The 13,937-nt window shown below is 41.9% G+C and overlaps 1 long non-coding RNA gene across 3 annotated transcripts in view; it reads left to right on the plus strand.

Annotated features, from left to right (window-relative positions):
* The first annotated feature begins 1,768 nt into the window (after nt 1-1,768).
* The window catches only part of LOC138755325 (uncharacterized), a 67,444-nt gene continuing 55,275 nt past the window's right edge, over nt 1,769-13,937 (plus strand). For all 3 annotated transcript variants that reach the window (XR_011352196.1, XR_011352194.1, XR_011352195.1), the window contains exons 1-2: nt 1,769-1,897; nt 2,914-3,158. This is a non-coding gene — a long non-coding RNA (uncharacterized lncRNA). The remainder of the gene's footprint in view (nt 1,898-2,913; nt 3,159-13,937) is intronic.

A 13,937-nucleotide genomic window follows, 5' to 3' on the forward strand; every position in this document is an offset into this window, starting at 1 on the left:
GTATTATAACCATCTTATAACATTACTATAAATTTTTTAAAAGTGCATGAAAAGTAAGGCAGTGTTGTTGGTTCATTGATTACTCAGGAATCTGATGGCAGCAGGGAAGAGCTCATCTTCGGGTTCCTGTCCCTTTTTACGATAATAGCAGAGTGAAGAGGGCATGGCCTGGGTGGTGGGGGACTTTGAGGTTAGAGGCTGCTTTTTTAAGATGCCACCTCAGGTAGATATCTTCGATGGAGTGAAGTCTGGTGCCTGTGATGTTGCAGGCCGAGTTAATAACCCTCTGGAGTTTATTCTTGTCCTAACAGTTGGTGCTCCCGTGGCAGGCAGTGATGCAATCAGCCAGAATATTCTCCACGGTACACCTGTAGAAATTTTCAAGAGTCTTCGGTGACATACGCCATCTCCTCAGACGCCTCACAAGTATAGCCACTGGCAAGCCTTTGTTGTGATTGCATCGGCATGGAGGCTCCAGGACAGATCTTCAGAGATGTTGACACGCAGGAATTTAAAGTTCTTGACCCTCTCCACTTCTGAGCTCTTGATGAGGACTGGGTCGCGTTCCACTGAATTCCTTCTGAAGTCCATAATCATCTCCTTGGTTTTTCTGACGTTGAGTGCAAGGTTGTTGTTGTTACACCATTCAACGAGTTGATCTATCTCCCTCCTGTACACTTCCTCATTGCCATTTGTGATTCTGTCAACAACTTTGGTGTCATCGGCAAACTTGTAGATCGTATTGGAATTGTGCCTACCCACACAGTCACGGGTGTAAAATGTGGGCTAAGCACACATCCTTGAATTGTGCCTGGGTCAATAATCAGTGGGGAGGAGACATTGGTTCTAATTGATACTGACTGTGTTTTTCTGATGAGAAAGTCAAGGTTCCAGTTGCAGAGTGGGGTACAGAGGCCTAGAGTTTGTAGCTTCTTGACCAGCACTGAGGTATTGAAGGCTGAGCTGCAGTCTATGAAGAGCAGCTGTATATATGAATTGTTGTTTTCAAGGTGATGCATAGCTGAGTGGAAAGCCAACGATATTGCATCTGCTGTGAGCAATTGTGTTGACCGACGAATTGCAGTGTGTCCAGATCTTTGCTTAAGTACGTGTTAATCTGGCCATGACCACCCTGTCAAAGCATTTCATTGCACTAGTGCTACTGGGTGGTAGTTGTTGAGGAAGCTCACACTACTCTTCTTGGATAAGTAGAAATTCTGCCTAGCCTGCAGGAATGAGAAACTCAGGGTTGTGTGTAGGGTAGCTATTCCAAGCAGACCATGTCCTCCTTTGGAATGGCCACCCTAGTTGTAAGTGATGTCATGTATCTACACTGACAATAAATTTGAACTTTGACCAAGCTTGTCCCATTTGCCTGCATATGGTCCATATCCCTCCAAACCCTTCCTATTCACATACCTGTCTCAGTGTTTTTTGAATCTCACATTTGTCTTGGCTCTACTACTTCCTCTGGTAGCTCATTCCATATACCCACCACCCTCTGTATGAAGAAAGTGTCCCTCAGGTCCATTTTAAACCTCCACCCCTCTCACTGTAACTCTATTCCATTTAAATTTAGATTCCACTATCCTTTCCCACCTCATCTGTATCCTGTTGTTTAATTGTTTTTTTAAAATTGCAGTATTAAACCCCATACTCCTTGGTTCAAATATGGCTTTATTTGATGACCTCATAATTTGAATTGTTAGCAATAAATGCAAATTTGGTGTGTTATTTAATTGAAAATTATTCAAAAAATAAAAATTCAATGATCAACTGGCTTCTTTCAATTACGTGAAATAAATTATTATTGTTCATTGATTGGAGGAGCTATGATCACATGACCTTGGGGACTCTTCAGGAGAGAGTATCAACTTCAGTTGCAGCTAGCAAGCAGGTAATTGGAGGAACTGTGATGATTTGACTAAGGGTTCAAGTGGAGCATCAGCATAAAAGTAGGGAACCATGTTGTGGAGCAGCCAGTGTGTGAATGGTAAAGTATAGGAGTGGGTCCTTGATGCTCTTCCCTGAGAAGCTTTGGTGACAAGAGGATGAGCTTTCAGGTAAGCTGAGGTCAGGTGAGTTCTTTGCATATAAACAAAGAATAGGTCATGGAGATGGCAGCCAGTGCAATGAAATGCCCAGAATGAAGAATATGGGAAATCTGGCACAGCACAATTGTCCCTGATTACTACATCTGCAAGAGGTGCATCCAGTTGCAGCTCCTTGGAGACCAAGTTAGGAAACTGGAGCTGGATAAACTCCAGATCATTTGGGAGACAGAAAGGGTGATAGACAGGAACTTCAGGGAGAAAGTCACCCTCAAAAGTCAGGAGGTAGGTAGCTGGATGACTGTTAAGAGAGGGAAGAGGAAGTAGTAATCAGTGTAGAGCACCCCTGTGGTTGTTCCCCACAGCAATATTTTTTGGATGTTGTTGAAGGGGATAATCTACTAGGGATAAATTGTTGTGGTCATGTGTCTGGCACAGAGTCTGGCCCTTTTCCTCAGAAGGGAAGGGGGGGGGGGCGGGAGAAGAGGAGAGTGATGGAGGATTTTCTAGTTAGGTGAACAAATAGGAGGCTCTGTAAACAAGATTGAGGCTCCCAGATGGAATGTTGCCTCCCAGGTGAGCTCTGAATGGACCTGAAAATGTGTCAAGATTGGTCATTTCAAAATTTATTTTGCATGTTGTGGAAAATTAAGTACTCCCACTTTCAGAGATGATTGGTCCTTCAGCAGAACACCTGGAATTACTCCTTCCCAATAATTCTTCCTCAACAATGTGGTATCTGGGAATGCTTTATTGTATGGCAACGCCAATGTTTAAATTTGAAAAACAATTAGGAACTTGGGTGTAAAAGCCTTAAGTAAACTTTGTTTTAGATATAGTGATTATATCCTTCTCCCTTCAGACAAATTCGTCACTGTCAAAGTAATCGTGGTGACAGTCCAGCATGCTCATGAACTAATAATGATATGTCAATCAGGCAAACGGGCCAAACATTAACTTCTATTGCAAGACCAACCAGAATGATTGCTCACCCCAAGCTAATCCAGCCTTTGACAGAAGGGTTCAGAGGGTTTGTCAAACCTAGTTCTCATGAAAATATTGATGCTGCTGTCACGAATAGGATGCAGTATCAGGAGCACAGACAATGTGAGTACAATTTTAATGGGGTTTCTTTGAGCCAGGCTTGCACCTTTTCATCATAGCATTGGAAACCCCATCCAAGCATGCAAAAAAATTTACACTGCTGATAAATATAAGCAAATCGTACCAAGATGGGAACTTAATTATGAGCCGAAACAATCTTAAATGCTGTCTGGGCAATTTGAAAATAAGATTGAACATTTCTGTTCTGTATTTGTGTGAAATGATTGTTTAATGGTTAGTGCAATTCTATAAGCACCAGCGATCCAGGTTCAAATCTGATGCTGTTTGTATGATTGCCCTTTGTCTGCATGGGTTTCCTCTTGGTGCTGCAGTTTTCCCCAACTCTTCAAAACATACAGGGGTTGTAGGTTAATTGGGGAATTTGAGCAGCATGGGCTTGTGGGCTGGAAGGGCATGTTACCCTGCTGTACGTTTAAATTAAGAAAACAAATATTCACATTGCCATTTTATTATAAAAACTTGTGAAAGATGATTTTTACATTTAATTATCAATGCCCATTCTAGATGTATGTCTAAGGGTTTCTTTAGATAAGTTTTTATTTCTTCAATCTTTTTATTGGTTTTAGAGAAAATAATATCAAATGCATAGATACACATGATATAAAGTTCAGGTAAAAGTAAATTATGGTAAATAAGATGCATATAATCCATGTTGATTAAAAAAGGAAAACCCTATAAGGTAATTTCTAACCCCAACCTATTTGAGAAATTCAATCAAAGCTTGATGTCAATTACTAATTTCAATACTAATAGTTCAAAAAAAATGAAGTTTTTAAAATAAAAAAGCAAAAACTATAACTTTTGAAAATAATTGAAAAAAAACCTCAGAAAAAATTACTCATTTTAGTAGTTGAGCACCTAGTTTTCTCAAGAGAGAGGGATGCCATCAAATCCAATAACCACTGTGTATGTGTGGGAGGGACATCTTTCCACTATAGTAAAATGAGCCGTCTAGCAATCAGGGAAGCAAAAGCAACTACATGGGATTGAGATGGAGTCAAAATTAACTTTATTGGACCACTCATTCCAAAAATGGCAATAAAAGGACTCAGATTTATATCAAGAATTAAAGATTGTGTAGTAAATATTCCCTTTCCAGTAGTAACAAAGGGAGGGACATAGCCAGAACATGTATAAAGTACCTCCCTGAGATGTACACATCACACTTAGAGGATATATTGGGGTAAAATTTGGCTAATTGAATTTTGGAATAGTGGGTTCTATGGACATAGAGAGAATTAATCTAATTTTTCAAAATAGACACCCATGTATCTTCAACAAACATTTGTTGAAAGTCATGTTCCCAACCTTTCTTAATGCTAGTTAAAGAACGATCACTAAATCTTAAAAGTAGTTCATAAAAGGCTGAAAGCAATCCCTTTTGATTAGGTCTAAAATTAGATATTTCCCCAGATAAGATTAAAATCTAAGTCTTGGGGAAGTCTCAATGTTAGGGAGTTTAAGAAACTCCTAATCTGTAAACAGTGAAAGAAATGTTCATCAGGTAATTTAAATTTGGCAGACAATTGCTCAAAAGAGGCAAGGTTTTGGTTTATATAGAAGTCCAAGAAAGACTGAATACCTAACCTGGACCATAAGTATATCCAATGTCTTGAACCAAGGATTTTTAAAAAATTGTAAAATTGGACTAATTAATAAAAATTTGATAACCAAAATGCTTTCTAAATTGTAACCAAATGCGCAGTTAGTTTGGAGAGCATAAAAGGCAAATGTGGTCCAATTATGGAGATAAGAGAATGCCTTTTAATGGATTTCATTTAAGTTGATCTATAGAGGTACCTGAATATTCACTGATGTAGACAAATGATGATGTATCTAATGTTCCTCTGTCCGGTAATAGGTCTTAAATTAGGTAATACCAAGCCCCCACTTCTCAGTATTTTGAAGGATTTTTTCCCCAATATAAAAGATGAAATAATTTTCCATTCAGATTTCATTTTGGGGAAACAAAATCCTGTGAAACAGTGGCTGAATGGAGTTGGCAGATCTGACCTTAAAACTGCTCGAAGGTGATCATTGAGAGTCATCTCATCAATGAGTCATCAATCTTGTGTTGCTGTTTGCCTTTTTGGAAAAGCCAAGAACAAAAGACTTGCTGGTTTTCAGAGATGGAAAAGACATTTTCAATCCTACATAGGCCATGGATGGAAAAAGTGGTCAATGTCAGGAGCAACATTCCAGGAAGTAGACAAAAATGGAACTTCTTGATTGGCCTGAGGAGCGCAGCAAGGCTGAATGCAACTTCCTGTCTCTCATCAACATTTGGTGCCATTTTTTTCCTCTGTAGTGATCAGTAGCATTATCCAAGGAGCAGTGTGGTCTTCAACAGTGCCCTTCATAATGTTTGGGACAAAGACGGCTTTATTTGCCCCTGTGTGCTCCACAGTTTAAAATTTGTAATCAAACAATTCGCATGTAGTTTAAGTGCACATTCCAGATTTTATTCCAGGTTATTTGTACTGTATACATTTTGGTTTGACCATATAGAAATCACAGCACTTTTTATACATTGACCCCTAATTTCAGGGCACCATAATGTTTGGGACATATGGCTTCACAAGTGTTTGAGATCACTCAGGTATGAGCTCAATCATTAATTGCTTCATTGGTGCAGGTATTTGTGAGCTAGGCTTGCTTCTAAGCTTTTGATCATCTTTGGAGTTTGTAATTGCCATTTTTCAACATGAGGACCAGAGTTGTGCCCAATGAAATTCAAAATAACCATTCAGGATGAAAAACAAGAATAAAACAGTAAGAGACATTACCCAAACATTCTTCTTTGGTTTGGCTTCGCGGACGAAGATTTATGGAGGGGGTAAATGTCCACGTCAGCTGCAGGCTCGTTTGTGGCTGACAAGTCCGATGCGGGACAGGCAGACACGGTTTCAGCGGTTGCAGGGGAAAATTTGTTGGTTGGGGTTGGGTGTTGGGTTTTTCCTCCTTTGTCTTTTGTCAGTGAGGTGGGCTCTGCGGTCTTCTTCAAAGGAGGTTGCTGCCCGCCGAACTGTGAGGCGCCAAGATGTAGGGTTTGAGGCGATATTAGCCCACTGGCGGTGGTCAATGTGGCAGGCACCAAGAGATTTCTTTAGGCAATCCTTGTACCTCTTCTTTGGTGCACCTCTGACACAATGGCCAGTGGAGAGCTCACCATATAACACGATCTTGGGAAGGCGATGGTCCTCCATTCTGGAGACGTGACCTACCCAGCGCAGCTGGATCTTCAACAGCGTGGATTCGATGCTGTCGGCCTCTGCCATCTCGAGTACTTCGATGTTAGGGATGAAGTCGCTCCAATGAATGTTGAGGATGGAGCGGAGACAACGCTGGAAGAGTATACTATTAAGTTCTGTAATCTCAAAGGTACTGGTCTTCCAAGGAAGACTCTACTGTTTATGATAGAATTCTTATAATGAAGAATCCCTAACCACATTTCCAACAGATCAGAAACAGTTCAGGAGGCAGGTGTGGATATGTTAATAGCTCCTTTTACACAATCATTAAAAGAAGAATTTGACTGTCTTTAAATTGCTTTACCTACTTGTACAAACTCAATGAAGGTGGAATGGGGGTCATTTTCATTCCCATGTCTGATACTACCATGGTAGGTAGTATCAGAGCTGATGTGTTTCACAATGGCTTCTGTCTAAAAGGGTTAGGGCTTGCTGATGCTGTAATGCTACAGCCTCCTTTTACCAGTTTGCTTGTGTAAAAGTTGCACTAACCTGGTATTTCTTCGTTCAGTGTGAATGACCTGAACTGCCTTTAAAGACTGGTTGTTCACATGCCAATTAAGTGGATTTTCTGTTTTTTTTTTAAAAAAACCTAAAGACACAGAAAACTTCATGAGTGGAAAAAGTTGTCTTTGTCCCAAACATTATGGAGGGCACTGAATGTTCTGGTACTCAGAGACCAAAAAACGCTTGCTTTTGACAATTTCCCTGTGGGTTGCACTGCTCTTGAAAGGCAAAGGCTCCTTGGAAGCTGAAATATTTGCAGAGGTGAAGAATAACAAATTAGAGTTTAGGATGGAGAAGCAGGAATTCCTGAAGCAAAGATTATAAAGAGAATTGTATAAGGTCAGAATGGGTTAGAATAGGAAATACAGGGAAACTGTTCCCATTAGCTCTTGGCACCAGGAGGAACAGTCTCTCCTCTTGGGCCAAAGGTTCAAAAATTATATGAAATTCACCGGCAGTCAAGGTGGTGGAAATTGTCTTCATGAGAGAATTTGATGGGCACTTGTAACAATTATTTGGCATGAAATGCAATTGATGGGATTGCCTGACTAATAGTTGACAAAAAAACTTAATGGCTTCCTTCAATATTGCAACAATTCAATGAATTCATAGTTCCACTTGTGTGGGTAAGGAAACTTAACCAACAATGAGGACCTCACAGGCTGTGGTTGAAGGACTCGCACAGGGAATGGGCTGGCCTGTCCCCTGTAAGGATTCATTCCATTCTCTCCATTTCTCTGCCACATCTGCACCCAGGATGATGACTTCCACACCAGATCATCAAAGATGGCCCTCTAACAACATGGCTTTCCCTCTTCCACCATCAACTCGGCCCACACCCACATAGCCTCCATTACACACATATCTGTCCTGGCCCCCTCCAACCCTATGTGGAACAAGGACAAGATTCCTCTTGACCTCACTTACCATCCCACCAGCATCTGCATCCAACATATCATCCTCTGCCATTTCTGCCACCTACTACATGATCCCACCATTAAACACATATTCCCCTCTCCACCTTCTGCAGGGACGACTCCCTTGGCCACTCCTCCTACCCCACTAATTGTTTTCTTGGGACCTACCCCTGTGACCACAGGAGATGCACCACTTGAGCCCATATCTCCTCCCTCACCACAATTTGGGTCCCAAACAGTTCTTTCAAGTGAAGCAACATTTCACTTGTGAATCTGCTGGGGTCATCTACTGCATCTGGTGCTCCCGTTGTGGTCTCCTCTACATTGGAGAGACTGGATGCAAACAGGGAGATCACTTTGTTGAGCAGCTTGGCTCTGTCCATCACAATAGCATAGGTCTCCCAATGGCCACCCATTTCAATTCCCCACCCATTCCCTTGCTCATACTGACAATGGGGTCATGAACTGTCAGACTGGACTACCTATAAATTGGAGGAACAAACCTCCTCTTCCAACTGGTTGGCATTAATATAGACTTCTCTGGCTTTTGTTAAACCCCCATTTCTTCCCTATCACTTTTCACTATCTGTCTCTCCAATCCATCTCCTTTCGCTCCATCATGACGAATTCTTACCTCGTCCCTTATATCCAATAAGTCTGGATTCCTCCCCCATTGTTTGAATTCTGAGACTTTGGGATTTCCTGCTTTTGGATTATTCCTTGAAGGGCTCAGGCCTGAAACATTGGCAATATATCTTTGTCTCCTATAGACACTGAAAAGACTGGAGGAATTGCTCCAGCATTTGTTTTTTTTTTTGCTACAATCACAGCAGCTGCAGACTTTCGTGTTTCACTTTGGAAACTGGCTCAAGGAATCATGTATCGGAACTGAGATTCAAGAAAGGGCTTGGGCACTGAAGGCTTCCTGACCATATTGGAGGTTTGGATTTGGAGCTCAGGTTGCCAATGGTTTGAACAGGAATCTATGGCTATAGAGGTTGCAGGACGTACTGGAAGAAAATCCATGGACACTGTGTCTCTGAATGGACTCTTGCTTTTCTCTTGCGGGGGTGGGGTGACACTGCCAGGCAATGCTCATGGTAACTCTGTTTGCCTAATGAAGTATATCATGTATGATATTTTTCAAGATGTAGTATGTCAGGGGCCTCTAAAGGGATCAATGGGACTATCCAAGGGCTCGATAAATGCTGGGGGTTGATAATGTCGGGGAGGGGGGCGGGGGGGTCGACAGAAAATGGGACCTATGGCAGTGGTGGCCAACCTTGCAAGAGCTAGCCTTGGTGACCGCCATGTTGTATTTGGCTTCAGCCTTTAAGTTGAGAGTGAAAAGGACTGAGTAGAAGAAAGATGTGTTCTTTGTATCTTTGGTAATGTCCACACCACCCCCCCCCCCCCCCCCCCCATTCAGTGCTGGGATTCCATGCCTGGGGGTTGATGAGGAATCAAGTATTCCATGAAGAGCTCAATGGTCTAAAAAGTTTGGGGACCCCTGTATTATGTAATGATTAAAGGAACCTTTAAACTTTGAGACAATCAGTTTCATCAACTTTGCACAAATGCAAGGAAAAATAGAATTTCTGCAAACCAGAATTGTCACACTGAAAAAGATGGGGTATTATATGGTCACAATTTCTAAGATTTATGGGGGGAAAAAAACTGAAGGATAACAAAGATATGTAGATTTTAATATAGAGTGATAAAGAAAAGTGTCACTTTATTAAAATGAGATGCAGGTATGGCTATAAGAAAGCAACAGTCTTACTAATGAGTTATTTGCATCTATTGTCAGTGAAGGAAGAGGACAATACACTGGCAGAACATGGGAATGCTAAAATGTTAAAGGGAGGAATTTAAGGCATGTAAAATCAAGATTCCTTTAAAATATATTGATGCACAAATGCAATGATGCACAAAATTCATCAACTTTTGCCTGCCAATATATATTTTTAAAAAAACAGGTGCCACTTGCATTGCCCAGTGCCTCCAACAAGAAAAAGAAGCAAGAGTCCCGGCAGAGACACCGAATGTCCATGGATTTGCTGCCAGTGCTCCTGCAGCCACATGATCTATTGGCAAACCCAAGCTCTCGCAAACAAACCTCTGGTACAATCAGGAAGCTTCCAACACTTGAGGCCCCTTTAGGTGTCCCTCTGCCCACCACACCTTCAAGAAGCCCAGTCATGATCCACTGTTCCCACAAGCCAATCTCCAGCAGCCTGGAGCTTGGTGAGCCACTTGTTGTCATAGTCACCTTCACTATAGAGTCATCTCCTAGTGGCGGGGAATAAGCCAGAAGCAGGAAAAATCTTGCTGTTGCACCTGCCACAGCCTATTGGCTGGTTTAGTGAAATTGTTACAGACTCCATAAATTTGAGGACAAATCAGTGTTGTGGAGGTAAATTTAATTTTGGAACAAAATAGTGGGGGGGGGGGGGGAGAGAGAGATGGGAAGAATGTCTTTATATCAGTTGTACTTCCAATGTTTGTGTTTTAACTGGAAGATTCAGTTATTTAAATTGAAGCTTATACCTGCTCATCATAAGATGATTTTGTGAGAATGTGGGTCATGTCAGTTTCATTCTTTAAAGCTGTTCTATGCTTTAACACTCTTTTGGGTTAGTATTGTGATTTTTCCCTGTTCATTTTGAATAGAATGGATGAATTAATTCTAAATGCACACTCCCCACTCTCCTGCCCTCACCCTCTCATTGACACCATTGTTCTCTGTGAACACTGCCCAAGCTACGAGGCCCCTGGACCACCCATTGGCCGCTCCACTTCGATCCCCCATGATGATCCAAGAATCTCTGACCCCAGACAGAATGCCCCCCTCTGGCTGGTAGAAGAAGCAGAGGATCCTCATCGCAAGCATATTCGCGCTGCACGGTATGGTCTTAACGCAAGCATATTCGCGCTGCACGATATGGTCTTAAATCTCATTTCAAGAGTTTATCTAACTCTGTGGTTCTCAACATTTTACCACTCACATACCACCTTAAATAATCCCTTACTAATCACCGAGCACCTGTGACATCCTATGCCATAGATGTTCTGTGGTTTGTAAATATTTATTTATTTATTTAAAATGGTATGTGAGTGGAAAAAAAGGTTGGGACCCACTAATCTAAATACATCTCAAATGGAGGGAGATCCTGCCTCCACCAGCTCATCCAGCAGCCAACCATGGAGCTGAGCTCTGCCGCAGGAGGCAGATGCCTCCGGCTTAGACGTGCATGCGCTTTATTCAAATCCACAGCGTGAACATTGATTGACAGGTTGTGTTGGGACTGGATTGGTGGAGCCTGAGACCCACTGCTGATTGGGTGAATGTGGCTTCTGTGACTGTGAGGCACGAGCCTTGATTGAGTGACTGGAGAAGTTTGACTACACTAATATGTATAATAATATTCTTAGTACTAGTACATGACATAACATGCATAATAAAATATCCTGAAGACAAATTACATGAATCAATTATAACAGACCTTTTAATCCATATTATTATCCATCACAACTCAGTCACATCATGCTGTTTCTTTGCTGCCTAGATTATTTAGATGGTGTTGTGTTCATTTGGTTTATGGAAAAGCGAGTAACCTGTTGATGGGCAGGGTGTATCTGGCATATACTGGAATATACAAGGAAGGTTTTAGGAGCCCGGGCCCCCTCAATTCCCGACGAGCATGACCTTGGCCGGCAGCAGGCATCGAACTACCTATGTAACCTATCCCAGAAGAGGCACTGGTAGTTCGGTGCCTCAGCTGCTAGCCCAGGTCGTGTTGTGCTCATCGGGTCTCTTCTTCCCCCCCCCCGCCCCCCCATCCTCCATCTTCCCACCATCTTATTGCTGATTTTTAATGATCAATTTGGTCAGAGACGTTAAAAATCTAGTAGTTTGGTGGTGAGAGGAACTGAGGAAGGTGGAGGATTGGGGAGTGGGTGTTGAACTGCCAGTGGGGGTTGAATTTTTAAAGCAACTTGCGCAGAGCACCCGGAGCCTGAGTTGAGGCAGTCAGTTAGTTAAGTAATTAGTGGCACTTGTTGTGTGCCTGGCACCACTGGGCTGGGTCACTGGGTGATACTGAGGGGCCAGCTCTCTGTGACCTCACAGCAGTGCTCACCAGTGCCACTAATTACTTAAGTGTCTACCTCCAGGTGCTCTCTAGGGTGAGATGAGCTGTTTTTCAACCCATGGCCCCCCCACCCCACAAATCATCCTTGATTCCTCCACCTTCTCATCAAACTATTAGATTTTTAACATCCAATTCAATTGGAGTCTGACCAATTGGATGTTAAAAATCTAATAGTTTGGTGGGAAGGTGGAGGGTCAACCATTCACAACCATTGTACCCACGGGACACGTCACACACTCCAATTCTGTAAAAAAAAAACCCACAAATCTTCATGATGCTGCCAGCTCCCAGAAATTGGTCACGCCCATACTACTTCCAGCTTCTCCCACGCAGGCACGGATGCAGAGGGTAAAGACCAGGCAGCAGGTGCCTACCCTTTACTGAATAGGCACTGAAGCCTTGGGGCTTGGGCCCCCTTGCCCTCCAAGCCCCTAGGCTTCAGCCTATTCAGCCTAATGGTTAATCTGCCACTGAGCCTGGAATGTGGCATTTGGCAGCATTCCTGGACTGGCATCTGTGGGCTGAAAGACCAACAGGTTTTGGGCTGACCAAAGTGCACCTTTCACTGAGTTGATGGTCTTCCAGCAGTTCTGAATGTCGAACTCTGAGAATGTCCCTGGGAACAGCCCTGTTGTCATGCTGTTGCTGGGGATGATCCATGACAAGGATCTCTACTTCCTTCTCCATATCCTCTTTGTGAACCCACCTATGTGATGAACCATATACATAGCCAATAAACCTAGGTGCCTGCATTCATGTAATTCTTGAAAGTTGAGTCTGTGCCTCCACCATTCCTTCATGCAGAGCAATCCAAGTAATTTCAATGTTCTTTTTAATCATTTTAATATTTAGTGTTGGATTTGGCACTTAATAGGATGACATTGCATGTTTAATAATCCAGGATAAAGGGAATTCAGGAATGAAAAGGTAAGGCAACTGTTCTGACCAAGAAAGTATTGTAATACTACATGGGAAAATTGAGTAGAATATAAAAACATTTAAAAAAAAAAAAAAAAGTGAATCAAGGGGGCCCAGACTCCTGGAATCTTCCTTGTTATATTCCAGTATAGGCCAGTCACCCCCTGCCCCAACAACATTGATAGATAGAGAGCTAACATAAGGGAATCCTAAGATATTCCAAAGGCTTAAAGCAGTAACAGGTTGTACAATTGGGATTGATGAAGCATGAAAATGAAGATTTGCAGGTGAAGGCAGAAGGTGAATTAAAAGGCAGATCAACAAAAGAATCAGAGAACATCAAGGCAAATTTTTTCATGTAATGCATTTTCAATGCACTGCCTGTTTGAATGTTGGAAAGAAATCCATTAGTATCATTTGGGCCAGCATCATTAACGCAGCGGTTAGCACAGCATTGTTTTATCGCCAGAGACTTGGATTCAAATCCGGAACTGTAAGGAGCTTTTACAACCCCATGTGCAGAGGTGGGAATTTGACCCATCTCTGGAACTATAATTCCAAAAATAGCAGTCAATGGATTAGGTTGCAATCTAATACCTAGTATAATTGACAAAGTCTTGAAAATATTTGCCCAATACCTCTAATACAGAGCAAGACCAAAACGTGTGTGTTAGTGTGGCCACTTGTGATTTATATCCATTACACACAGGACTAAGAGCCTCATGGAAAGGTCCTAATTCACCTACTTTGATGCAATGGCTCTCTCGAGTTGTCATGTTTAAGTTTACAAAAAATTAGAAGTTGCACTTTTGATACCTCTAAGTTTGAAGAAACTTGGCTTCCTTTTATAAACTATTTTTGTATGTTAATTTATATTTTGATTTTACTTTCCAGATTGTTCTGGATTTCTGTTGCTTTTCATTGGCAAGGACCAGATATATAATTTGTACTAATCTGTTGTTGTGAACTCTCATTTTGGGCTGCCAGCCTTTTTTTGTTTATTTCTGTAGGTTA

Source organism: Narcine bancroftii, chromosome 2 (assembly GCF_036971445.1).
Source record: "Narcine bancroftii isolate sNarBan1 chromosome 2, sNarBan1.hap1, whole genome shotgun sequence".
Classification (NCBI taxonomy): Eukaryota; Metazoa; Chordata; class Chondrichthyes; order Torpediniformes; family Narcinidae; genus Narcine; species Narcine bancroftii.